The sequence below is a fragment of the Globicephala melas genome, chromosome 9, assembly GCF_963455315.2.
Source record: "Globicephala melas chromosome 9, mGloMel1.2, whole genome shotgun sequence".
NCBI classification, from domain to species: Eukaryota; Metazoa; Chordata; class Mammalia; order Artiodactyla; family Delphinidae; genus Globicephala; species Globicephala melas.
The window spans coordinates 39,811,575-39,838,421 of record NC_083322.1 but is presented as its reverse complement, the minus strand read 5'-3'; the positions used below and the strand labels follow the sequence as shown (position 1 = coordinate 39,838,421).

Below are 26,847 nucleotides of genomic sequence, written 5' to 3'. Positions count from 1 at the left end.
TATTCACTCCAAACCCTCTGCAACACTTGGTGGTGTGTTTATTGACATATATATACTAATATGTATAAAATAGATAACTAGCAAGAACCTGCTGTATAAAAAAAATTTTTAAAAATTTCAGCTATCTGGTGTGTAGTGATATTCCATTGCAGTTTTTATTTGCATTTCCCAAATCACTAATAAGAGTGACCAACATTTTGTGGGTTTATTGGGAAATTTTTTGCAAATTGTCTGTTAATGTATTTTGTGTATACTAACTTTATTGTATTATCTGTCTTTTTCTTATTGATATATATTTGATATGAGTCCTTTGTCAGTTATATGAACTACAAAAATCTGGAATTTTTATGTATAAAATCAGGGCTCTTGCAAATAAAGATAGTTTCATTTCTACTTTTCCAATACTTATACCTTCTATTGATTGTCTTGCCTCAACACACTGGGTTAAGATAGATCCTAGATTAGAATGCAATGTTGAATAGTATTCTAATAGTCAGAAGTCATCCTTTACGTATACCTGATATCAAAAGAAAAGCTTTCAATATTTTCCATTGAAGCATGATGTTTGCTATAAAATGTTGTAAACATCCTTCTATTCTTAGTTTGTAGGTTTTCTTTTCTAAAATCACAGATAGATGCTGAATTTTATTGAGTGATCTTTCTGCCTCTGTTTGAGATGATTATGATTCTTCTCCTCTATTCTGTTGATGTGGTGAATTGCATTCATCGATTTTCACATGTTACACCAGCTTGCCCTCCTGGAATAATTGTATTATCGTTTTTATATATCACTGGATTTGCTTTGCTATCATTTTGTAAGAGTTTTGTATCTATATAAATAAGAGAGTGGGCTCCCTTAGGTCCTTTAATGTAATGTTCTTACCAGTATTTGCTACCAAAGTTACAATGACCTCAAAATATGACTTGGGAAATTTTTCCTCTTTCTCTGTCTCTGGAATAGTATATGTAAGATTGATTTTTATTTCTAAATGTTTGGAGGAATTCACTAGTAAAACTGCCAGGCTTGGAAATTTGTTTTCTAAGGATGTTAGTTACAGATCCAATTTCTTTACTACATATTAAACTATTTGTATTTTATATTTCTTCTTGTGGTATTTTGGCAGTTTTGGAAAATTATGGCTTTTAAAACCATCTAATTGTTTCATTGAAATTATTACTCTAAAGCTGTTATGATATCCTCTTGTTTTCATTTTCTTAACTGTGGGATCTGTACTGAAATCCCTCCTTTGAATAAAATCATTCTTAATATTCGTGTTTTGTGCCCTCTTTCTTTTTTTCTTGACCTGTCTTTCAGAGATTTATCAAATTTTAAAACCAACTTTTTTTAAAAAAACAACTTTTATATTGATTTTCTCCAGTGCATGTTTGTTTAATATTTTATTGACTTTTGCTTTTATTTTTATTATTTGTTTCTATTTGTTCTCCCTAGGTTTATTTTTCTTTTAACTTATGGACATGGATGCTTGGAGAATTTATTTTCAGCTTCACTCCTAATATAAGCATTTAAGTATGGTGTTAATTGTGTTCTGAAAGATTTGACAAGTTGAAGTTTCATTATCATTCAAAGAAAAAGTTTCCTAATTTTCATTTGTATTCATTTTTTTTAGCCTTTGAATTATTTAAAAGTACTTATATCAAGAACTTTTCTAACATAAGAAAGTTTTAATATTATCTTTTTTGTTATTGATTTCTAGCCTAACTACTATTGTCAGAAAATATACTGTGTATAATTTTAGTTTTTAGATCTCTGTTGAGATTTCCTTTATACCCATCACTTAGTTAACTGGCTTTGACATTTGATGTGAATTTTGCTCTTGCTGGATATAGGGTATGTATATTAGGTCAAATTTATTGATGGCATTGTTAAAAATTTACTATATCCATATGGAATTTTTATCTGCTTGGTCTATCAGTTACTAAGAGACATCTGTTAAAAATCTTCCTATGATAATGGATTTGTCCATTTTCCTTTTAATTGTGTCATCATTTTGCTTTATATATTTGAAACTACATTATTAAGTGCAAGAAATTTAGAATTGTAATATTTTAGAAAGATTGTGGCATTTATCATAATGAAATTCCCATTGTTTATTGCCAATAATGCTACCCTTTTCTGCTTGATTTCTCTGCTTCTCAGTGGCCAGTTATAAACAGGAGCACCTTGAGTAAAAAAGAGTCAAAAATCAGGTTCACTTTTTGTACTTCTCTTCTCCCGGGGATTTGGTTTCTTTAGGTTCTCACTGCCTGGCCAGCTTTCTAAAGCCAATAGAATTTATATGCTATCCAATTTTTTTAGTTCTTCTCAGAGGGTGGGTTTGTCTATAACAGTCTTCTCTACCATTACTAAGAATTGAAATTCCTCCAGCATGAGTTATTTTGAAGCATATAACATTTTTATTCCTATAACACAAATGGTGCACACCTGCCGAAATTGAAGACTTCCCAGATGTAGAATACTTCCCTTGCAACTGAAAAAACAAAATCAGGTGCATTTATAACATTATGTTTGAAATGAGAAATGTGAACAATGAGTAACAAGAGCTGCAAAATGTTTGCCTAGAATATTAGTATTCCAGCATTGCAAAGGAGACCACAAATCATCTGAAGTTACCAAAATCATAATTCTAATTTGGGCCTTTAAAGTAGAGAGAACTCAGGGACGGTACAAGTTTGATGCTCCCGTAATTTTTTTTAAATAAAGAAATGTCAAATTAGAGTTTAAAAATTCGAGTGGTGTTTAAAATGTTGATATTTAATAAATTAGCAATCTAAAGTCACAGATTTCTATATGTTATTAGGTGATTTACAAGATAATTACAATATTGATAAAATGTTAATTTATAGTGTTGCATAAAATGGCAGGCAAGTTAGAGCAGTTTGAGGAACTTAGTTTTCTTTCAACATTTGCAGTATATCTTTATCACTGTGTGCAGAACTTCTTTTGAAGATAATGTTCATGGTCTAAAAAACGAGGCTGTGGACTAACATACTCCCCTCCTCTGGCACTATAATAGACTCTGGTTCAAATATCCTCTTTCTTAACTCTAATTAAATGAGCTGATGTTAGTGTCATGTTTTAGTCAATATTATATATCAATGACAGAGCTAATCACCAAAATACATTATAAGAGTAGAAGTCCTAGGTCCCCAATGGGGTATAGAACAACTCCGTAAATTTTCTGAAAGGAAATTATATATATATATATATATATATATATATATTCTTCCACCCTAAACACAGCACACAGTTCAGCACACATTTTTATAATATCACTGCCTTTTCCCCCCATTCTCTACAAAATTCAGTTTGAATAATTTTTTTTTAAAATGGGTTCTCATAGTAGTCCTAAAACCTTAAAAAAGAATTTCTTGACAGTTGGCCTTCCTATAATTTTGCAACTTGGACTGTTCATCTTTAAGAGCTTGGTTTTTCAGTGTTAGTGTGTTTGAAATGGTCTTGAGGTTTTGTGGTTGCTGTTGATTCTTTGCAGAACTTAACTTAAAACACTAGCTTCCTTTTGTTTGGTGAACTGGCCAGGCCCTGTGAGTGCATGCAGACCGTGGAAGTGCCCAAGCAGCCTTGTCATTAAAAAAGAATCAGATTTGGAATTCAGACAGATGGCCTAACTCTGCACATTTCCCTGAGAAATCTGGCTTTTTCAGGTAAGTGCAAAAGACTTGGGCTGGGGGGCATGTGAATAGAGGTTATGCATAAAGAGAGCATGCCAGACTTACCAACGTAGTCCTAGTTCAGAATCTGCAGACAGTCTTACTGTGAAAAACAAGCTTATGGGACGAAGTGAGAGAGTGGCATGGACATATATACACTACCAAACGTAAAATAGATAGCTGGGGGAAGCAGCCACATAGCACAGGGAGATCGGCTCTGTGCTTTGTGTCCAACTAGAGGGGTGGGATAGGGAGGGTGGGAGGGAGACGCAAGAGGGAGGAGATATGGGGATATATGTATACATATAGCCGACTCACTTTGTTATACAGCAGAAACTAACACACCATTGTAAAGCAATTATACTCCCATAAAGATGTTAAAAAATATATTGAAAAAAACCCCAAGCTTATCTACTCCGACCACAACTCCTCCTTTATAGAAACAATTGTTTTGTTCTTCCTCTGTAGTACACACTACTCTGAGTTTGACACCTAATTTTTATTAGTGGTTAAATATGGACAAAAATGTTTTCAAAATCGATCAGAAAATAAAAAAAAGGACTGTGGCTAAAAACCTCATAGAAGTCTTTAGGGGATCTGGTATTGCTTTCACATATTATTCATATGTTTATCTTTTTTTTTTTTGCGGTACGTGGGCCTCTCACTGTTGTGGCCTCTCTCGTTGCGGAGCACAGGCTCCGGACGCGCAGGCTCAGCGGCCATGGCTCACGGGCCCAGCTGCTCCGTGGCATGTGGGATCCTCCCGGACCGGGACACTAACCCGTGTCCCCTGCATCGGCAGGCAGACTCTCAACCACTGCGCCACCAGGGAAGCCCCATATGTTTATCTTTTAAGTAGTTTTATTATTTTTTATTATGAAACTCTTTAAACTCTATTATTGTTAATATTGTCATATATAGTTTGAAACCATTTTGGCAGCCCTGATCGATAGAAGAAAACAATCAATAGCAATCAGGTACTTTGAAATTTCTAAAAGAATATATTCAAGATAGCATGTGTGATTTTGTGATAATGGTTATCATAATTCTTTGCATTCCATTTTTACAGTATGACATGACAGGAGGAATCTGAAAATAGCTTTAAAAATCACTTAATTAGAAGTTAACAACAGCATCTGTTCAAATATTTTCCTTAAGTAAGTTCCTTCCATACCATTATTTCCTTTCACAAGAAGTATTGCATTTCAAACATGTGGAATGGAAAATAATGTAAAGTTTAAAAAAGTAGTCAGTAATGCGCAGCCTGAGTTTCACAGCTTAGTCTTGCTTCCTTAACAAATTTGTAATATGATTTTGGATAGGTCATTTAGTTCTCTGGATTTCAACTTCCTGCAAAAATGTCCAATTATTTATCTAAGAAATTGTTTATCAAGTACTCCAGATTTACAACTCCTTTTGTTTTCTTTTTTATTGGGTTTAAATCAATCAGTCAACAGTTTAATTGATCAATAGGAGTAATGAGAGACCAATGGATGAGAAATCAGGAGGTATGAATCCTAGTCCTCTGTTTTCTAGTAATTGACCGAGTGATTTAGAAGATTTTCTGACCATTCTAGGGCAAGGATTGGCAAACTTTTTCTATAAGGCCTAGATAGTGAATAGTTTAGGTTCTGCAAGCCAAAAGGCAAAGTTGAAGATAATATACAGGCTCTTACATAACTGTTTAAAATGTAACTATTTGAAAATGTAAACGCCATTCTTAGCTCAGGCTGTACAAGAAGAAGAAATGAAGAAGGCTGGATTTGGCCTCAGGGCCATAATTTTCCAATCCCGGTTCTTGGCAATGATTTTTAACAGTTATAAAATGGAAGATATAGACTAGATTATGTGACCCCAAAGGAGTTTATGGATGATACTTAAGGTAATCCACCAATTCCCTAACATTGTATACAAAAATCTAAGTGTTTGTAAATATGTGCTTTTTTAATGGGAAAAAAGTTCCAAAGATTTCATTAGATTTTCAAAGTGCTCTAAAACCCAGTTAAGATTAAGGACCACAGGACTAGCTGATTCCTAAAAATTCCAAATCTAAAATTCAAGGGAATGCTTATTGGGTGTCTACCATGTCTAAGCCTCTGTGCTGGCACCATAAGAGATGTTAGCATATTATGACTAAAATAACACATCAAAAATATTTTAAAGAATATTTTAATATGCACACATCAGTGATATCCTTCCAAGTAATAACCCTGAGAAAAATTCTGTAATTGGCCAAACATTTCTGAAAATATTGCTTTGCAAAATGTCTTCAAATCTATTGAGTTATGTAAAAATATTCATCAAATATTTTCATTGTCCTATCTTGTTTTTGATGACAATGGCATTATTCATGACAATCATAATCAAACTTAATCTAAACAGAGTCTCTTTCCTAAAAATATGATTTCCTTAAAGGCAGGAACTATGCTTTTTTTTAATCTTTGTATTCTAGAATGGTGTTTGTCACTGAGTACTCAACATCTCTGGAATGAATATATGAATGAATGAAAAGATAAAGACACTGTCATTAAGATTATGTACAATAAATACTAAAGGCTTTGAACCCCAAATGCTCTAAAAACAGTAGTTACTAGGTCCAAAGATTGCTTTTCTTTTCAACTTTGGACGTAACTGGGATTTCAAAACACTTGGTCAACTAAAGATTATACTTCCTGGAGATTAAGCCATTTTTTAAAAAGAGCGAAGTCTGTTGAATTTAATTCACATGTTACAGATTTTCCAATAACTTAGCCTCTGGGATCGAGGGACTGGAGAGTGAAGTTTTGTTAATGAATAGCAGCATTCTCAGCATCAGGTAGAAGTTGTACCAGCTGAGCATTACACATAAATGGAAGGTTTTCCTGGGCAATCCAAAAGTCAGATCTAATAGGGTTTAGGATATCACTCTGCTCCCTGATAAAGAAGTTCAGCCTGACCTCCAGTGCATGCTTAATTGACGATGCCAAAATCTGAGCACTGTTGGCTGGGGAGTCCCCACAGCTACAGGGGGTGGGAAATGACTTGAGATCCAAACATACCTCTCTTCTCTCTCTAGGAATAATTTCATTTTCTGAAAGAGAAATTCAATCTACAATAGCTGGTTGTAAACTTCCCTAAAATTCTTTAGGGAAGTTTAAATCCTAAGATTGAAAAAAATTTAAGAAATGTTTAAAGAAAAGACTACAGAGCTTTGTATAATCTGGTGCTATGCCTGAACATCCTTATTCTAAAGGGTGCGTCCTACTTCCTCCCCTCCCTTCACTCTCCCTCTGCCTCAGAAACTGTGAGGGAAATAGCAACTTGCTGTTCACTTTGGGGTATAATTATAGAGTGTGCCTGTGCAGTATCTGTGCATTAAGTGATATCATTTGTTCAATTATCAATATTTGGAGGTTTTGCATATCACTGGATCTCCTTAGAGATTAAGACTAGTCAGACAGAGTCCCAAAACCAGAAGCTTCATACATGGAATCTCAAATATATAGCTCATTTCTGTTCTTGGTCCAAGGTCTCGCTTAAGTGATGATGAGGAGCTCAGTCCCCGCCCGAAGATTTCTGGAGACCTGGCTCACATGTTCTACAAATCCACGACAGGGAGTGCCCCTCAGTCTAACTGCTGCCCTCAGGTCTATCTGAATATCATCTCTCCACCTCTCTGGTCCACTTTATTCCAACAGGTGGACAAGGTCCCTTCGGTTTCCTCTCAAACACAACTAACTTGAACCTGTGACATGCCTTTTTGGGGCAAACTCTTTCTTAGAGGACCAGATAATCAATATTTTAGGTTTTGAGGGCCATACAATATCTGTTGCAACTACTTAGTTCTCCAGTTGTAGTATGAAAACAGCCAGAGATGACACATAAATAAATAGGCATTGCTGTGATCAGATAAAAACTTTACAAAAACATGTGGCTGGCCCATGGGCTATAGTTTTCTGGCCCACGAATTATATGAAGGCTTGATAACAAGCTTAAGAAATTACAATGTTTTAGACAGAAATGAAAAACTCAAAGTTAGAGATCACCTGCTAGAGGCATCAGCACTTCTTCCCAGCAGCCATTCTCATTAGCCCTGGTGTGAGGCCATGCTGCTGGGGCCTACTTATCATCCTGGGCAGAGGTCTTCTCCCCTCCTTATCTTTACATCCACAAATTCAAGTCTCTTCCTTCCTACATTAATCCCCAGTTAGAGGGTGTCAAAAATAAGTTCATATCATAATTATCTCTGAAGAGCAAGACCCATTGAACAGAACTGTGGCCCACCTAGGTCTGAAGCATCTTCAGTACTCAGAGTGTCACTTACCTTCCATTTGTACAGCTAACGGCTCACCAGAATTATGCTTTCTTGCCTAAATGGAGAGTCCACCCTAAAAAACTCTTTTCCTGTTTCTTCTTAAAATTTTGGTAAAGTATACATAACAGAAAATTTACCATTTTAACTATTTTTACGTGTACAGTTCATTGGCATTAAGTACATTCACATTATTGTGCAACCATCGCCACTATCCATCTCCAGAACTTTTTCATCATCCTGAACTGAAACTCTGTACCTCTTAAACAATAACTCCCCATTCCCCCTACCCCAGCCTCTGGTAACAACCATTTTACTTTATGTCTCTTTGAGTTTGACTATTTTAAGTTATTCACATAAATGGAACCGTAATATCTGTTCTCTTGTGTAAAAAGCAAATTCTTGCTTCTATACTTAGAATCACATGAAAAAATAAACTGCCTATCTATTCTGGCTTCCAGCTATCTCTGGTCTAGAAATATTGGGGACTAGTCTGAGAACACCTGACTGTATACTTTTCATAAATTATATCCCACTACTCTCCAGTCTGTTTCCTCTGCATCAACTATTAGCACATCTCCTCTTTCCTCAAATGCACATCACACATTATTTTCTTTGGAATATTGTGATCCACACTTTTAATGCCACCAAATTACAATGGTTTTAGGAGCTCTGTGAACCAGGGGCAGAGCAATATGTTTATTTCTTATTATTTCACAGCAGATACAGTGCCACTCATGTAATTAATTCAGCATAGACTGCATAAGATTATTTTAATGCAGGTCTTATCTTTTCCTAAACTGTAATCTCTTTGCAAAGCCATGACCCTATCAAGCACAGACTGTATTCTATGCAAGGGCTTAATTTAGAGAAACTTTAGTTGGTATCTGAACATGAGATTCAGGAATTAAGTAAAAAATCGTCACATTCATCAACTCCCTCCCCCGCTTTCTCCCTCTCTCTTTCTGTCCATACTCCATTAAACATAATCTAACCTACAAACATCTCTACCAAGAGCAAAATTGTTAAACTGGTCTGTTTCAGATCTCTTCCCATGAAGAAAGTTTGACATAAAACACTTCAGTTTCTCTTAATTTCTCTTAATTTTCAGAAAAAAATTTTGATAGGAATATAGGAATTATTATATCTACTTCACTCTTTATAATATTATAGAGAGAAAGACATACAGAAATATTCAAAGATGTTTATGATCCCTGCTTTCCAGGAGACAATAATATAGTTGGAGAGACACAATTTATCCATGTAAAACAAATGCAAAGGTCATAAGTCATTATGAGACTCTATATTTGTCAAATGCTTTGTAGCTTATAAGGAGGAGGTAGGTATATTAATCTTTATTTTACTATTAATTTTTTCAGAAAATTTAATTAAGAGAACGTGAAAGTTTAATGTCGAATTTCCTTTAAGGGAAAAGATCTGGAACAGACCGATTCTAAGACTTTTCTCTTGGCAGAGGCAACTACAGAAAAAAAAAAAGTGGTTAGATAATCTTATTAGATCACATAAAAGGAAAAAGAATAAGTGCAAATCATTAGTCAAATGATTGGGTGGGTAACTAGTTTTCTAAAACAGGTCTTCAATAGTATTAAGTCTTATTAGAAAAAATTTAAAGTGTTTTATCAGGAAAGCTAATTGCTTTCCAGAAGAACATGTGAACTGGATTACACAGAAAACTCTGTCCTAGGCCAGGTTTGAGACTATTTTTCCTTTACACTGCAAATGATGAAATCGAGGCTTAAGGTCACCTGGATACCCTGGCAGATCAGGAGAGTGAATTTTGTCTTCAAGTCCTGAATTTTGCCCATCAGCCTCCATACTCAGGCATGAGTTGTGTGATGCAGACTCTGAGTGCTGGGGTAATTCAGTGAGGAGGAACGTCCCTGAAGACAGAGAGGTCTGAAGGTTGAGACTCCTAAATGAGACTTGATGTGTGGATGAAATTTGGAGAAACAACAAGGAATATGACACTCACTTACATTAAAGTAGTGATTCTCAAGGTGAGTCTGTACTGGAATCACCTGAACAGCTTGTTAAGGGCACCAATATCAAGGTCTCCCCATAGATTCTGATCCAGGGGTCTGAGGTGGGGCTCTGGACATCAGTGGTTTGACTGATCTCCCAGGGTGATTCTGAAGGCTTGTGGTTGGGTGGTTGGTTCTTTCTCATCCCATATTCCTAACCTTGTATTGTAAGTGCTAACAGCAGGGACATAACTAACAGCTGCTCTGAGGGCTTAAGTCTAAGAGAAGGAGGAATGGAGAAGTTTCTAAGATGTTCAGAAAGACAATCTATGCATCCTGGCCCCAGTGCCCAGCACTGTGTGATATATACAAGAGAGGCTGTCACAGGGGGAGACAAAGGCTTTATTCCTTACTAGATTGGCTTTCTTTATCAAAAGTTGTGATTCTCTCAGCCGTTACACACTTCTAAGTGACACACACATCTTCCATGCCCCAGACCTTGGTCAGCTTCAACAATCCTTAGCTTCTTCTGTCAGTAAAAGGTAGATCACAATATCTAACTCAAATGAGAATTATAAGAATCGAAAGAAATAACGTTTGAAAAATGCCTAGGATATAGTATTATTCAATAATTATTACTCTTCTTCCCTGCTACCACCATTGTACAGTTTATAGTTTTTATAATACAAATAAAAGAAACTGAAACTATTCATATCTCACTGTCAACGACTTTCAGCCAAAGACCACAGGGACACCTGTAGTTGGACAACTTGGGTTTATGATTCATTGCAAGAAGGGAAAGCACACACCATGGGGAACCATGGGCACCTCAGTGAGGCAGTGTTAGAAACAATCTATTACAGGGTTTGAGCTTTCATGGGGTGATTCAGGGGAGTGTCTAAGCATGTGGGGCTTCATTCTGTACTGGATGCTGTCATAAGGCAGAAACAATTTTACGCTCAATGAAGAAAAAGAAGTCATTAATTTTAATCAGGAAAGGGAGTATTTGGTATTTTATGGATGGCCCTGTGACCTTGTTTTTGTCTATGCTTAGATGAAATTACACAGGGACCTTGCTTTGTTTTTTTTTTTGATACAGCAGGTTCTTATTAGTCATCCATTTTATACATATTAGTATATACATGTCAATCCCAACCTCCCAATTCATCCCACCACCACCACCACCACCACCACCACACCGCTTTCCCCCCTTGGTGTCTGTATGTTTGTTCTCTACATCTGTATCTCTATTTCTGCCTTGCAAACCAGTTCATCTGTACCATTTTTCTAGATTCTCTATATATGTGTTAATATACGATATTTGTTTTTCTCTTTCTGACTTACTTCACTCTGTATGACAGTCTCTAGATCCATCCATGTCTCTACAAATGACCCAATTTTGTTCCTTTTTATGGCTGAGTAATATTCCATTGTATATATGTACCACATCTTCTTTATCCATTTGTCTGTCGATGGGCATTTAGGTTGCTTCCATGACCTGGCTATTGTAAATAGTGCTGCAAGGGGACCTTGTTTTGTTTCATTTTATCAGAGTGACTATACCTGAGAGATCCCCCTTTCTCTTTCTTTCTTCTGAGATGAAACAGAATAGAAATTTAAATTTCTATTTAAACTTATTTAAATAGAAAGATTGAACATTTTGGGGGCACTTACTAAATCATGCTTAGCTTTAATCCTCCCAACAATTTCACATGTATATTATCTACGTAAGGGAGGATTTGAAGCCAGATCTGACTTCTAACTATAGAAGCTGTCAGTCTGGTATGCTACCACCTTGTTGCGCTGTGCTTTGGTCACCACTGGAGACCATGAATAAATTCCTGCCCATCACTCTAAATGGATCACACTCAAGTTTACTTACAACAGAAAAAAATCCTTTGATCTATAATCAAAGTCTGGCAACATTTTTTGTTGTTGTTATAAAATAACAGATAGTAAATATTTTGAGCTTTGTAGGCTATACCATCCCTATCATGACTACTCAACTGCCACTGTAGCAGGAAAGCAGCCACAGATCATACTTGAACAGATGAGCATGGCTGTGTTCTAATGAAACTTTACTTATAAAACTGGTTGGCAGGTGGGATTTGGCCCTTGGGCTGTAGTTTGCAAACCTATGCTCTAGATTACAAGTAGCCAGAAATCCCAAATCAATTTGACTTTTTAAAATTGTATTTTACGTTTTGAATAATTAAATATGTGTAAATTGTTAATTTTAAAAATTGTAACTATGTGTAATAGTTAAATATTTATAGATATAAATGGGTTTATTTAATCCGGGGTTTGTTTATTTATTTAAATAAACTGCCAATTTCTAGGCATGATAAAGAATCAGGATGGTGCCTCATACCATTTGCTTCTCTGATCCTGCATAGTGAGAACTGGAGCTTGAGAGGCCAAAGGGCCTAACAGGTAGTCCGTGCCTCCTTTCATTATTTCTTAAAGGAAACTCTTGTTAGCTAAAATGAAGCTCAGGGAGTTGAACACTTGTCCTCAGTTATCCATATTATGGTAGAGCTGGTGTTAAGCCCCACAGTCTTTTCATTACACCCTATGCCTCAATTTAAATAAATTATGGAATTGATGGCTTGGAAGCATACTAAGATGCTTGGGTTGCTTTCTGAATCATCAAAGAAAAATTATATGATCAGAATAAACTTAGTGCAACATGTATTTTGTTACAGTTTAACTCTTTGAAAAATTTGGGTTAGGGGGTGAATGTGGAAACTGAAATTCAGTAGCATAGCATCGGAAGGGCATTGCATGTCTAGCCTCAACAGCCAGTTCCCTTTTTATAGATTTCTCTTTCAGCAAGGCATAACATAGTGTCTGAGCTAAAAAAAAAAAAAAGATCACCTACCATCAGCATGTCAGATTGTCTTCATTTGTGACTTGAGGGTAGAAAGATGAGGTGAGGCATATCACAGGAGATGTTCTACTCTGAATCTTCCCAAGCACATGTGATGTCACTGCTCTGATGAAAAGGGATTTTTAATTAGAATCTCCCATTCTTCAAATGTGCAGAAAAAATGCAAGTGTGTATGGGCAATTGACATATGTATTTATATGATTTCATACTTAAAACTGAATATCACACTGATATTTTTCATGTAAATTAAAAGTCCTATAATTTAGCCATTTATTTATACCATTTACCCAGCTCCTACATATTTCTATGATACAGCCTACTAGGCAATATTCTTTTTTATAGAAGAGTCTAACCTATGTTCTTTTCCTCCCATAAAGCTTAATTTAAAACCCATCTGCCCCAGGAAATCTATGAATAACTCAGCCTGGGTGCTTCATTCTTCCAGTCCAACCAGGATTTGTACCCTCAGCTTAGACTATGAAGCAAATGTGGACCCCAATGATGCATGAAACTATGTAGCTGTGATGAAACATCTTTATAGTAAATATACCCCTAAGAATTTCATTTGAAAACTTAGGGACAATAAATCTCACAATTCACTTGTGATTTAGCAAGCTACAAATAGGTCCTCCAAGGGCTCAAAATGGAATATGGCAAAAAAGAGAATGTATTAATATTTTTCCTGAGTTTCTTCCTCCAACCTCTTATATTGCTTTGTGACATAATAATAATAATGTAATTATTATATAGTATTATATAGTAATAATAAATATAAATAAATAACAATTAAGAAAATGATAGTCTATATATTTCTTTGTACGTTTGAATGGGCTGTCGCCAGAGGAATGGAGGGGAGTCTTGCTTCGTGACCCAAGGGGAGACTTCTGATAAGCACTGTCACTCAATGCAACTCCCTCCCTTTTATTTCCTCCCTACCTAGAGTTGCCAAAGTTAGAAAACAAAAATACAGGGCTCCCAATTAAATCTGAATTTCAGATAAATTGTAAATAATTTTCTTTTAGTATAAATATGTCCCAAATATTACATGAGATACTTATACAAAAATAATCATTTGTTTATCTGGATTTCAAATCTGAGTATTCTGTGTTTTATCTGTCAACTCTACACACAAAACCTTGAGCATCAGTTTTCACATAGTGAGTTTTCTGGTTTGAAAGAATTTGACAGACCAATCACAAGCCCTGAAATTGAAACTGTGATTAAAAATCTTCCAACAAACAAAAGCCCAGGAACACATGGCTTCACAGGCGAATTCTATCAAACATTTAGAGAAGAGCTAACACCTATCTTTCTCAACTCTTCCAAAATATAGCAGAGGGAGGAACACTGCCAAACTCATTCTACGAGGCCACCATCACCCTGATACCAAAACCAGACAAAGATGTCACAAAGAAAGAAAACTATAGGCCAATATCACTGATGAACATAGATGCAAAAATCCTCAACAAAATACTAGCAAACAGAATCCAACAGCACATTAAAAGGATCATACACCATGATCAAGTGGGGTTTATCCCAGGAGTGCAAGGATTCTTCAATATACGCAAATCAATCAATGTGATACACCATATTAACAAATTGAAGGAGAAAAACCATATGATCATCTCAATCGATGCAGAGAAGGCTTTCGACAAAATTCAACACCCATTTATGATAAAAACCCTGCAGAAAGTAGGCACAGAGGGAACTTTCCTAAACATAATAAAGGCCATATATGACAAACCCACAGCCAACATCATCCTCAATGGTGAAACACTGAAAGCATTTCCACTAAGGTCAGGAACAAGACAAGGTTGCCCACTCTCACCACTATTATTCAACATAGTTTTAGAAGTTTTAGCCACAGCAATCAGAGAAGAAAAAGAAATAAAAGGAATCCAAATCAGAAGAGAAGAAGTAAAGCTGTCACTGTTTGCAGATGACATGATACTATACATAGAGTATCCTAAAGATGCTACCAGAAAACTACTAGAGCTAATCAATGAATTTGGTAAAGTAGCAGGATACAAAATTAATGCACAGAAATCTCTGGCATTTCTATACAATAATGATGGAAAATCTGAAAGAGAAATTAAGAAAACACTCCCATTTACCACTGCAACAAAAAGAATAAAATATCTAGGAATAAACCTACCTAAGGAGACAAAAGACCTGCATGCAGAAAATTATAAGACACTGATGAAAGAAATTAAAGATGATACAAATAGATGGAGAGATATACCATGCTCTTGGATTGGAAGAATCAACATTGTGAAAATGACTCTACTACCCAAAGCAATCTACAGATTCAATGCAATCCCTATCAAACTACCAACAGCATTTTTCACAGAACTAGAACAAAAAATTTCACAATTTGTATGGAAACACAAAAGACCCTGAATAGCCAAAGCAGTCTTGAGGGAGAAAAACTGAACTGGAGGAATCAGACTCCCTGATTTCAGACTATACTACAAAGCTACAGTAATCAAGACAGTATGGTACTGGCACAAAAACAGAAATATAGATCAATGGAACAGGATAGAAAGCCCAGAGATAAACCCACACACATATGGTCACCGTATCTTTGATAAAGGAGGCAAGAATATACAGTGGAGAAAAGACAGCCTCTTCAATAAGTGGTGCTGGGAAAACTGGACAGGTACATGTAAAAGTATGAAATTAGAACACTCCCTAACACCATACACAAAAATAAACTCAAAATGGATTAAAGACCTAGATGTAAGGCCCGACACTATAAAACTCTTAGAGGAAAACAGAGGCAGAACACTGTATGACATAAATCACAGCAAGATCCTTTTTGACCCACCTCCTAGAGAAATGGAAATAAAAACAAAAATAAACAAATGGGACCTAATGAAACTTCAAAGCTTTTACACAGCAAAGGAAACCATAAACAAGACGAAAAGACAACCCTCAGAATGGGAGAAAGTATTTGCAAATGAAGCAACTGACAAAGGATTAATCTCCAAAATTTACAAGCAGCTCATACAGCTCAATATCAAAAAAACAAACAACCCAATCCAAAAATGGGCAGAAGACCTAAATAGACATTTCTCCAAAGCAGATATACAGATTGCCAACAAACACATGAAAGAATGCTCAACATCATTAATCACTAGAGAAATGCAAATCAAAACTACAATGAGATATCATCTCACACCAGTCAGAATGGCCATCATCAAAAAATCTACAAACAATAAATGCTGGAGAGGGTGTGGAGAAAAGGGAACCCTCTTGCACTGCTGGTGGGAATGTAAATTGATACAGCCACCATGGAGAACAGTATGGAGGTTCCTTAAAAAACTAATAATAGAACTACCATATGACCCAGCAATCCCACTACTGGGCATATACCCTGAGAAAACCATAATTCAAAAAGAGTCATGTACCACAGTGTTCATTGCAGCTCTATTTACAATAGCCAGGACATGGAAGCAACCTAAGTGTCCATCGACAAATGAATGGGTAAAGAAGATGTGGCACATATATACAATGGAATACTACTCAGCTATAAAAAGAAATGAAATTGAGTTATTTGTAGTGAGGTGGATGGACCTACAGTCTGTCATACAGAGTGAAGTAAGTCAGAAAGAGAAAAACAAATACCGTATGCTAACACATATGTATGGAATCTAAGAAAAAAAAAAAAGGTCATGAAGAACCTAGGGGCAAGACAGGAATAAAGACACAGACCTATTAGAGAATGGACTTGAGGATATGGGGAGGGGGAAGGGTAAGCTGTGACAAAGTGAAAGAGTGGCATGGACATATATACACTACCAAATGTAAAATAGATAGCTAGTGGGAAGCAGCCGCATAGCACAGGGAGATCAGCTCTGTGCTTTGTGACCACCTAGAGGGGTGGGATAGGGAGGGTGGGAAGGAGGGAGACGCAAGAGGGAAGAGATATGGGAACATATGTATATATATATAACTGATTCACTTTGTTATAAAGTAGAAACTAACACACCATTGTAAAGAAATTATACTCCAATAAAGATGTAAAAAAAAAAAACACAGAATATGATACAATTTCCTGTTCAGCCACATATGAGCCCTTAGGCAACCTATTTAACCTGGAGGTAATAATTCATATTGTAGAGACTTGTCATAAGAATTGCAAGGAGAGAATGCAAATAAATCGCCTGGGTTAGGGCCAGGAATAGGCAGCTGCTCAGCAAACATTGCCCAAATGTTTAATTCCTTTTCTTCCTTCAAATTCTTTCAATTCTTCCCCTAACCTTTTTGGGAAGAATTAGGTGCTACTCCCTTTTCCCTCACAATAGGCTGTACCTATTTCATATGGCATTTATTATACACAACTTAAGGCCTGTTTTGTAATGATAATAGATACATTAATTTCTTCTTTCCTCCCTCCCTTTTTTTGAAATTAGAGTTTACCTTGCATAGCATTTAAATTTTTTTTCTTTCAAACTTTCCAGTTTCTTTTATTTAAGATGTATCTAAATAATGGACTTCTAATGGAATTTTTTGTTTACATCTTTATTGGAGTATAATTGCTTTACAATGGTGTGCTAGTTTCTGCTTTATAACAAAGTGAACCAGTTATACATATATCCCCATATCTCTTCCCTCTTGCGTCTCCCTCTCTCCCACCCTCCCTATCCCACCCCTCTAGGTGGTCACAAAGCACCGAGCTGATCTGCCTGTGCTATGCGGCATAAATCTGATAATCTTTTTAAACTGTGGAGTATGGTCCACTTAAATGAATTATTAATGAAAGGTGCATCTAATTTCTACCTTTCAATTTTTTGCTTTCTATTTGTATACATTCTTGTAGGTTTCATTTTTTTCCCCTCCCTTCCTTCCTTCCTCCTTTCCTTCCTTCCATCTTTGTGTTCTTTTATTTTGGACTAATTGAACTTGTTTTTTCTTCACTTCATCTTTCTCCCTTTACTAGTTTGGAAGATATACATTCAAGTTTTATTCTTTTAGTGCTATTAAAGAATTATGAACTTCCATATAATTTAAAAACCCTGAAGTTAAACAATGTCTTACTTTTTTCCTAAGCAATATACAGATCTTAGAATACATTGACAGAGAACCCCCTTCCAACATTTATATATGATATTATTGCCCAATATTTTAGTATTATCTTGTATTTTAACCCAATAAATTAGGGACCCTTATTATTGTTGTTTTATACAAAATCTGGTTAGATTTACCATATATTTAGTTTCCTTGATTAACATTTTTTTCCTTTGTAACTTAGACTTTCCTTCTTGTATAACTTTCCTTCTTCCTTAAATATATCCTGTACATGTTCCTTTAGAAAGAATAAGTTGGTGTTATTCTCTTTCAATTTTTGTTGTACGAAAGGTCTTTTTCTTGCCTACGTTCTTGAAAGACAATTTTGCTGTGTATCCTTTGTAGGTTGATGGTTATTTTCACTCATTGTTTAAGGTAATATCTTACTATATTCTGGCCTCCACTGCTGCTTTTAAAAACCCACCTGTATCTGTAAAGGCTTTTCTTTTTAGGTGATCCATCTTTTCTAATAGGCTGGCTTTAGCGTCAGCATCTCTTTTTCCTTAGTATTCTGCAGTTTCACTATGCTATGTCTAGGTTTGGATTTCTTCTTATTCACCCTGCTTAAGATTTTTTGACCTTACTGAATCTGACAATCGATGTTTTTCATCAAATCTGGAAAATTCTCAGCAATTATCTCTCAGAAAATTGCCTTTACTTTGCTCTATCGTCTATTCTAGAACAAATTTAACCTCTATGTCACTTCTTTTTTGTGATAAGAAATGTATATAGTGTGTTTGCTCTTATTATTTTCCTTTCTGAGCCACACTCTGAGTAATTTTTTTCATATCTATTATATAGTTCACCAATTTTTATTTTCTTTGTCGAATATGTCTTTAGAGATTCTGGTTCTATGGGTATATTTTTCATTTTCAAAATACAATTTCATTTATTTTTCAAACTGCCTGATCAATTTTTAAAAATCACTTATGCTAAATATTTTATTTCTTTATATTTTTACATTTGCACTGGCATTTGTGTCTGCCATGTACTTTCAGCCAGATATCCAGAAACCCTGAGCCATTTTGAAAATTGCTTATGCTGGCCTCTCTTCAGTTTGTTGGGAAAACACTGAGGGAAGGGATAGAGTGAGTCCTCTGACTTGATAAACCTGATTTGAAATGATAAAAAGATGAGGGTAGTGGCATGGACTTATATATACTACCAAGTGTAAAATAGATAGCTGGTGGGAAGCAGCCACATAGCACAGGGTGATCAGCTCTGTGCTTTGTGACCACCTGGAGGGGTGGGATAGGGAGGGTGGGAGGGAGACGCAAGAGGGAGGAAATATGGGGATATGTGCATATGTGTAGCTGGTTCACTTTGTTATAAAGCAGAAGCTAGCACACCATTGTAAAGCAATTATGCTCCAATAAAGACATTAAAAAAAAAAAAGATGAGGGTCTGACAGAAAAGAAATCAAACCCTGAGGTTGGGAATTCAATTTGAGATTGAGACAGTGGTTTTCATCTTTGGATGCCCACTGGAAATATTTGAAGAGCATTTGAAAAATTTGGATACCTTGGCTCCTTCCCAGAAGTGGGAGCCATGCATCAGTCCTTTTCAAAAGCTTCCCAGGCAATTCTACTGTGCAGCGAGCATCATGGAAAAAAAAAAAAAAAAGAAAAAGAAAAACACAACACTCTAGGTGTTCCAAACAGGGAGGAATTTAATGTAGAGGATCAGAGGCTGCAATTATAATCAGCAATTATCTCTCAGAAAATTGCCTTTACTTCGCTCTCTCCATCGTCTATTCTAGAACAAATTTAACCTCCATGTCACTTGGAGGGCTATAGGAATAGAGATTCTATTGGAAGGGCTATTAGAATAAAGATTCGGGGCATCTGCTACATTTTTTTGTAAATAAGGAGGTACAGGGATCTCAGAAAACCACCACTGAAGACGACAGCCATGTATGCTCCAAGGAGGGTGATTCAGAGGAAGACTGAGACCCTCCACTAGAAGGGGTTGTCTGCTGTCTCCTAAGCCCTCGGGCCTGGATGCTGTTGACACAGGAAGAGTCACGGCTTCTCTTCAGTTTCACCTTCAGATTGTGACGGGGATATTTATTATTGGTGGCATCTAACACTAAACCCTCTGGGCAGGGATTCTAGGGGTTGCAGAGAAGGGGGGAAAAGGTGCAAATCTGTCAAAAGATTGAGAATCACTGGTTTGGGATGGGTAAACTTCCAAAATTCAGAGCACAGAGGGACTCAGGCCTATCAGTAATTCGGAACATCAACATGCTTGTAAAAGATCCAAGAAAGAGGCTTGAGGTTAAACTCTCCCAGTGGACAGAACTTTTCTCAATACTCCAGATTTCTGTAAGTACCAAGAGGAAGTGGAAATATCTTTTATCATCCTACAGGGCCTTTAACTTTTCCAGCAGTGATAAGAATTCACAAATGAATTGCAAAAAGAATCTACAAGAAGAATCTTAGTCATATGAATCAAAAGCTATACTTTGCAGAGACAGCTGAATCTGGTATTCAAATGGAGAGGTTTATTGATGGGTGCCATGAAAATGCAACTACAAAAAAAGGAAAATGCATCTGATACCAAAGCTCATGTTCTTTGCTCTTCATGCCATTGCCTCTTTATAAGCAAGTGACAGTTTGAATATTGTAAGGCTCTTTTCTTTCTTTCTTTTTCTTTTTTTTACAGAAATCTTATGGACTGTAGACTCTTGCAAAGAGAAGGGCATGGATGAAGGAAAATAAGAGAAAGCCCTTCTCTTGTTGGTAGCTCTTCTCCTCTTTCCTCCTTCTGAGAGTGACCACCCACCTGGTGTGTTCCTTAGTTCTCTGTCACTGCTATGGCCTCTTCCTCTTTCTCTACTGTGTTTCCCCAACCTTCTTCTCTTCTTCCCCTTACCTCCTTCCTGTTAAAGTGTCTGGTAGTGGAGCTGGGCAGAGATGTGGTCAGATCTGTGTGGGGTTTCTCAGGGGTGAGGTAACCTCAGACCCTGAGCCTAGGGAAAAAATATCACCCTAGATTCAGACAGCTGTACCCTAAACCTCCTAGACCTTCTCCTGTCATAATAATACTGAATGTTTACTGTTTGTCAAGATGGTCCTAAATGTAGTGCTTAGAACCATGACTTGTACATATTTAGTACCTTAGTAGAGCACCGTTACTAAGATGTTCACAACAGCCTTACAAAGTGAATAATCTTATTATTCCCATTTTATACATGAGGAATCTGTAGACTTTCAAGAGACTGAATAACTTGCTCAATTTCAAATAGCTAACTTACTCAATTTCAAATAGCTAACACCCAGATCAAGTGGTGAGCACTCCACTGTGTTCTGAGTTTTCCTGATTATAACATGTTTATGCCTCCAGTTCTGTCATTATAATATTTATTTATTTATTTGCTGCATTGGGTCTTCGTTGCTGCATGAGGGCTTTCTCTAGTTGCAGCAAGTGGGGGCTACTCTTCGTTGTGGTGCACGGGCTTCTCGTTGTGGTGGCTTCTCTTGCTGTGGAGCAGGGGCTCTAGGCCCACGGGCTTCAGTAGTTGCAGCATGTGGGCTCAGTAGTTGTGGTGCACGGGCTTCAGTAGTTGCAGCATGCGGGCTCAGTAGTTGTGGTGCACAGGCTTAGTTGCTCCACGGCACGTGGGATATTCCTGGACCAGGGATCGAACCCATGTCCCCTGAATTGGCAGGCAGATTCTTAACTACTGTGCCACAAGGGAAGTCCCCCTGCCATTATAATTTAAGAAGGACACTGGCAAACTAGAATGTTCAAATAATCTAGTCATATAAGGAAGGTGCTGGAAACTACACCATCTTTATCACCATCATCAATGATGAACATTTATGAAGTGCAACCTCTGTACCAAGTTCTATGTGATGTGTTTTATGTAGACTATCTGCATGCAAGTAAAACATTTAGTACAACAACTTTATGAAATATGTACCATTATAGTCATACAGCTGACAGACAAGGAAAATGAAATATGGGGATAGTAATTAACTTGCCCAAGATGGCCCAGCTAGTAAATAATAAAGGCAAGACTCCAGTGCCAAAGCTTATAATCCTACACTATGCTGAAAACCTTAGTTACTTGCCTGAATAAGAAAAGATGGCAGGGTACTGAGAGAAAAGAGAGAAGGTAGGAATATTCAGTTGATGAAGGAATATCATTTAAAAAGGAAAAACAGTTACATTGTAAAGACCCCAAGAACAGAACTCTAACTGTGGGGGGGTTGTTAGAGGAGGGTAGCCTTCTGTACGTACAATAAAGCACCTTCCGGCTATTATTTTTGTCTAACAATACCACAGACTGTCTCGAAAAATAAAAATGTGAATTCTGTGAAGCTGAAAGTGTCTGCCTGGGTATGAAAGAAATTTCCTAAATTGAAAAGAACCTTGGAATGTGGATGACCTCTCAGATAATATGTGACCTCTAAGATGCTTTGAATCTAGAAGTTAGCTCATTTAGACCATCACAGCAGCCCAGCGGATTTAAGGTTATAATTTTATAAGTGGCCCTACTGAAGCATGATGAGGAAAAATGGCTAAACCTGGGTAAAGAACTAATTAGTCAATGAACTGAGCTCTGAATCTGGTCTTTCATTCCGTCAGCATTTTTTTCAAATTGTCTCCTAAATAATTACTTGGCAAAAAAGCCAGCCAAAAGCAGTCTGTCCAATTACGCAGGGAGTTGTTATTCTTCCTGAATTTATTTTTGTGCTAAGAGGCACATTTCTTCTTCCACAGTTTAATGGGAGCTCTAACAGGGTGGTGACAAAAGAAGGTGTCATTTGCAGGGAGTAGTGAAAGCTAAAACTGCCCTTGTAAGACCTGGAAGTAATAATGTCATGTCTCAGAGGAGCGCTGTGCTTGCAGGAAAGGCACGTGTCCCTCGCGGGAAAGGGCAGATGACTTCAGGAAACTGATGAGGGGGAAGAGGGAGTCATGTGCAGGGACTGACCCCAGATAGCCAGGGTTTATTATGTATAACCCTTGGCTGTATTAGGTAAGAGGGTTTGAGCAGCAACAAAATATCAAGGTCCAAATGCCTTGCTTAAAGTACTCATTCAAATAAGCAATAATAACGGCAATTTTACATAGTTTACAATGCATGTTCAGGTACGGTATATTACCCATGTCTTCTCAACATTTTACATACAAAGGAAACTGTGAACTTAAAGGCTTATAAAAACTTTTCATACATTGTGTCTCTTTTATCTTCAAAATGACCTTGAGATGAAGGTGTTATTAAGTTATATTTTTAACTGAGCCAAGGAAAACTATATATAGATGCACAAGCCATAGCCCCTATTCTGAGTATATCTAAGGCTGTTGTTTGTGTCTGTCATCAAAGTCATTATTATCAGGCAGTTAAGAAATACAGGGCAAACAATAAGTTCCTACTGTATAGGACAGGGAACTATACACAATATCCTGTGGTAAACCATAATAGAAAAGAACATGAAAAAGAATGTGTACATATACATATATATGTACATATATATACATATATATATACATATATATATATCTGAATCACTTTGCTGTACAGCAAAAATTAACACAACTTTGTAAATCAACTATACCTCAACAAAAGTTTTTTTTTTACTTTAAAAAAGAACACTGAAATGAGAAAGGAAAAAAAAAGAAATATAGGGCAATTTTGCATGATGGAGGAAATATTAGAAGAACTAATAGTTTTAATTGTTTTAAAATATTTTTATAATAATGAAAATTTATTCTTATTATTGAAGAAAATTTGGAAAACACTGAAAAAGTCTTCAGAAAGAAATCAAAATTATTCATGATCCACCTGCCCAAAGCAACTACTCAAATATTTGATAAAGTCACTTTCAATAAATACAGTGTATAAACAGTCTTGTCTTCTTTATCACAGGAATTTTCTATTTTATTTAATATTTCTTTATAAGCATTATTTTAGTGGCATAGTAGGTCATATGGGTGTAGCAGAATTAACTTACCGTTAACAAATCTCTTTGCGTCTAGTGTGTACATTTTGTACACATTGCTAATATTGCTCTTAGTAATTAGTAGAAGAGGGATTACTGACTCAAAGAGCATGATTGCTTTTCATGAACTTGCCATACACTGCCAAATTGATTTCTAGAAATGTGGTCTCAATTTCAACTCTAATGAGCAGTGTTACCTTATCTTTGCCAGCACTGAAGATTGTCACAATATTTTACTTCACTAGATGAAAAAGATCTTAGTGTTGTTTTGATTTTCACTGATGGCAATGGTTTTTAAATACCTTGCCAACACAACTCATTTAAGGCACAGATAAAAGAAGTATCTGTAAAGGGATGTCTTGAACTAGATGTTTCCTGCCAAGGGTGAAGTTCAGACAACCACAAGTAACCCCCAGTGGGTGTGGTAAGTACTTAAGGGAGAGGGAGGCTTGGGAGTTGAGTGTAAAAGCTGGGAGCACAGTAGCAGGGACTACAGTGTGTCTGTTGTGTGTGAGCTGGCCTCTCTTCCCTCCACCAAGAGTTTTTTATTGAGTGAACAGTCATAGGATGTCTGTGTGTGCCCAGCACACCTGCACTAAGTTTCCCCTCTGCATTTGTCCCACAGCGTGGATTCTCTGTTCACAAAGCCCTCTCTGCAGAGGGTAAAATGAGGATGGGTTCCTAGTAGAGAAGCTGAGAGTACTTGGTGATCTGGAGGGAGCCCCACTGGCAATATCTCCTTTCGAGGTATTGAATTTTATCATATTTACTCCTCATAACAGAAAATGGAAGTATATCTATCTTTCACCATTATTTGTCTTTTTTAAAGAAAATGTTTTCTGCCCTTACTCTTTTTTTTTTCAGGTTACTAATTAGAACTGTTATTATGGAAAATTTGAGATATACAGCACAGTAGGGAGTAGTGAACCCCATGTACTCATTACCCAGCTACGGCCAGCTACAATGATGCAACTCCCAGCTGCTCTGGTTTGATTTATTACACCTACCCTGAAACTGGATCATTTTGAAGAAAACCCCAGAAAACCCCAGATGTAATATCATCTTATCCATAAATATTTTGATATGTATCTATAAAAGACAAGGATTCTGTTTAAAAAATAACTCTAATACTATTATCTTGCCCAAAATATTTTTTTAATATCGTCAAATAGCCAGTTACTGTTAAAATTTTTTTTCACACAACCTTTCTCCGTGTCTCTGGATAACATATCAGGTTACGAATCAAAGGCCATTTTTTTAAAAAAACCCATAAACCTGATGCCTGAAAGATGGCAAAGAGTGATTACATTTCTGGTGGCAATGCATGAGTTAGATGGGGACATTATTTTAAAAAACAAAACACCTGTTAAGGACATTGTATTCAGTTAGTTACTGCCAGCAAAATGCTATGTGATATGTCATCCCAAGACTCAATAGCAAAACGAGCGTCAGCCAATTGGTCTAGCCCCAGATGGTCAGCTCTGCAAATCTCAGCTGGTCTTGCTCCAACATCCTGTGTCTGCTGACTGAGGCTGGACTCTCCTGGATGATTTAGCTCCACTCCGTGTGTCTTTCATCCTCCTTATGGGACCAGGGGCTAGCCCAGGATTCTGTTTTCAGGGTAATGGCAGAGGCATGGGGAACGGGCAGAAATACCGCCTCTTAAGGTCTAAGTGTGAAACTCTCATACTGTCATTTCTACCTTAATCTTTTGGCTACAGCAAGTCACTTGGCCAAACACAGTCAAGGGAGCTGGAAATAAATTAGGGACTTCAAAGTCACAGGTTGGAGGGTGTGCATAAAGGGAAGGGTGAAGAATTGGGCAAACAATGCCCTGCTACAAATATACACAGTGTGATACCAATCAAGTCAAACAATTTACAAATAAGAAAATTCAGATAAAATATCATTAGATTCTGATGCTAATTTATAATGCTTTCTTATGGATAAACTGTTAAAAACAAAACAAAACAGAAACCTTAGCCAATGTCTCCCAGGCATATCTCTTAGGTCTTGTTTAGATTTCTCTTCCTTTTTGCTGCCTAGATTCTAAGTGCTTTTCTGGGTTCCACATGGTTCCAGGGTTACACTTGTCTGCGTTGAGCCTTATTATTTAATGAAAGTTCCCAGACTCTATATCTGCAATTGTTCCATCACTTTAAATATATGTCGTCTTCAATATATGCTGCCTTGTTGCTAAAGAACCTCCAGTTCACTGCACAAAATACCCATTAGTTACATATTTACATGATTGAAACCTTATTTCTCTACTTGACTATTCTGTGTAATTGCAGCAACCATTTATTAAGAAGTTCTTAATGCAAGCCTCTAAACTGGACCTTTTGCATCTCTTTGTTCTCTCATTTAACAATTCTGCAGTGTTGTTAGTGTAATCTCCATTTATAAATAAGGGAACTGAACCCAGTTCAGTTCCCTGAATTGCTTAAGTTCAAATTGATAATAGTATCAAAATTCAAATATGGTCATTTTTGTCTGCAAAGTCAATGGCTTTTCTATTATTTTCTGCATGTCTTTTGTTTCATTCTCTTCTTCCCTCCTGGACCTGGGTTTCTAGATTTCCCTCTGAGATACAGTGAAGGATAGGTTTTATGCCAGATATTTTGGTGGCAAATGTTGGTGGGATCCTTTTTTAATCTCTTGAGAGTCTATGGGTTTGGCAGGGCATGTATTATTATCTTCTATAAAGCTGAGGTGGTAATATTTTAAAGTGAAGAGATGTACACAGCCAATAAGTGGCAGAGCTAGGACCCAGGCTCAGGCTATTTTTCTCCTATATATATCCTTTAAATTACTACATTTAATCATGGTAATCAAGAAAGTGATAGTCTACAGTTTTGCTAATGGAACTAATAGGTTAACTTGACTCCAAAGGACTGTATTTTCCTATAAGGCTCTAAAATATTTCAGGAATAGTAATAGAGTGGGTTTTCCTCACATTACAACAAAATAAAA

The 26,847-nt window shown here is 36.5% G+C and overlaps 1 protein-coding gene across 1 annotated transcript in view; it reads left to right on the top strand.

Moving 5' to 3' along the window:
- The first annotated feature begins 3,624 nt into the window (after positions 1–3,624).
- The window catches only part of GPR141 (G protein-coupled receptor 141), a 61,239-nt gene continuing 38,016 nt past the window's right edge, over positions 3,625–26,847 (top strand). The window contains exon 1 of the mRNA XM_060304739.2: positions 3,625–3,684. The gene's annotated coding sequence lies outside the window, so the exon portion shown is untranslated. The remainder of the gene's footprint in view (positions 3,685–26,847) is intronic.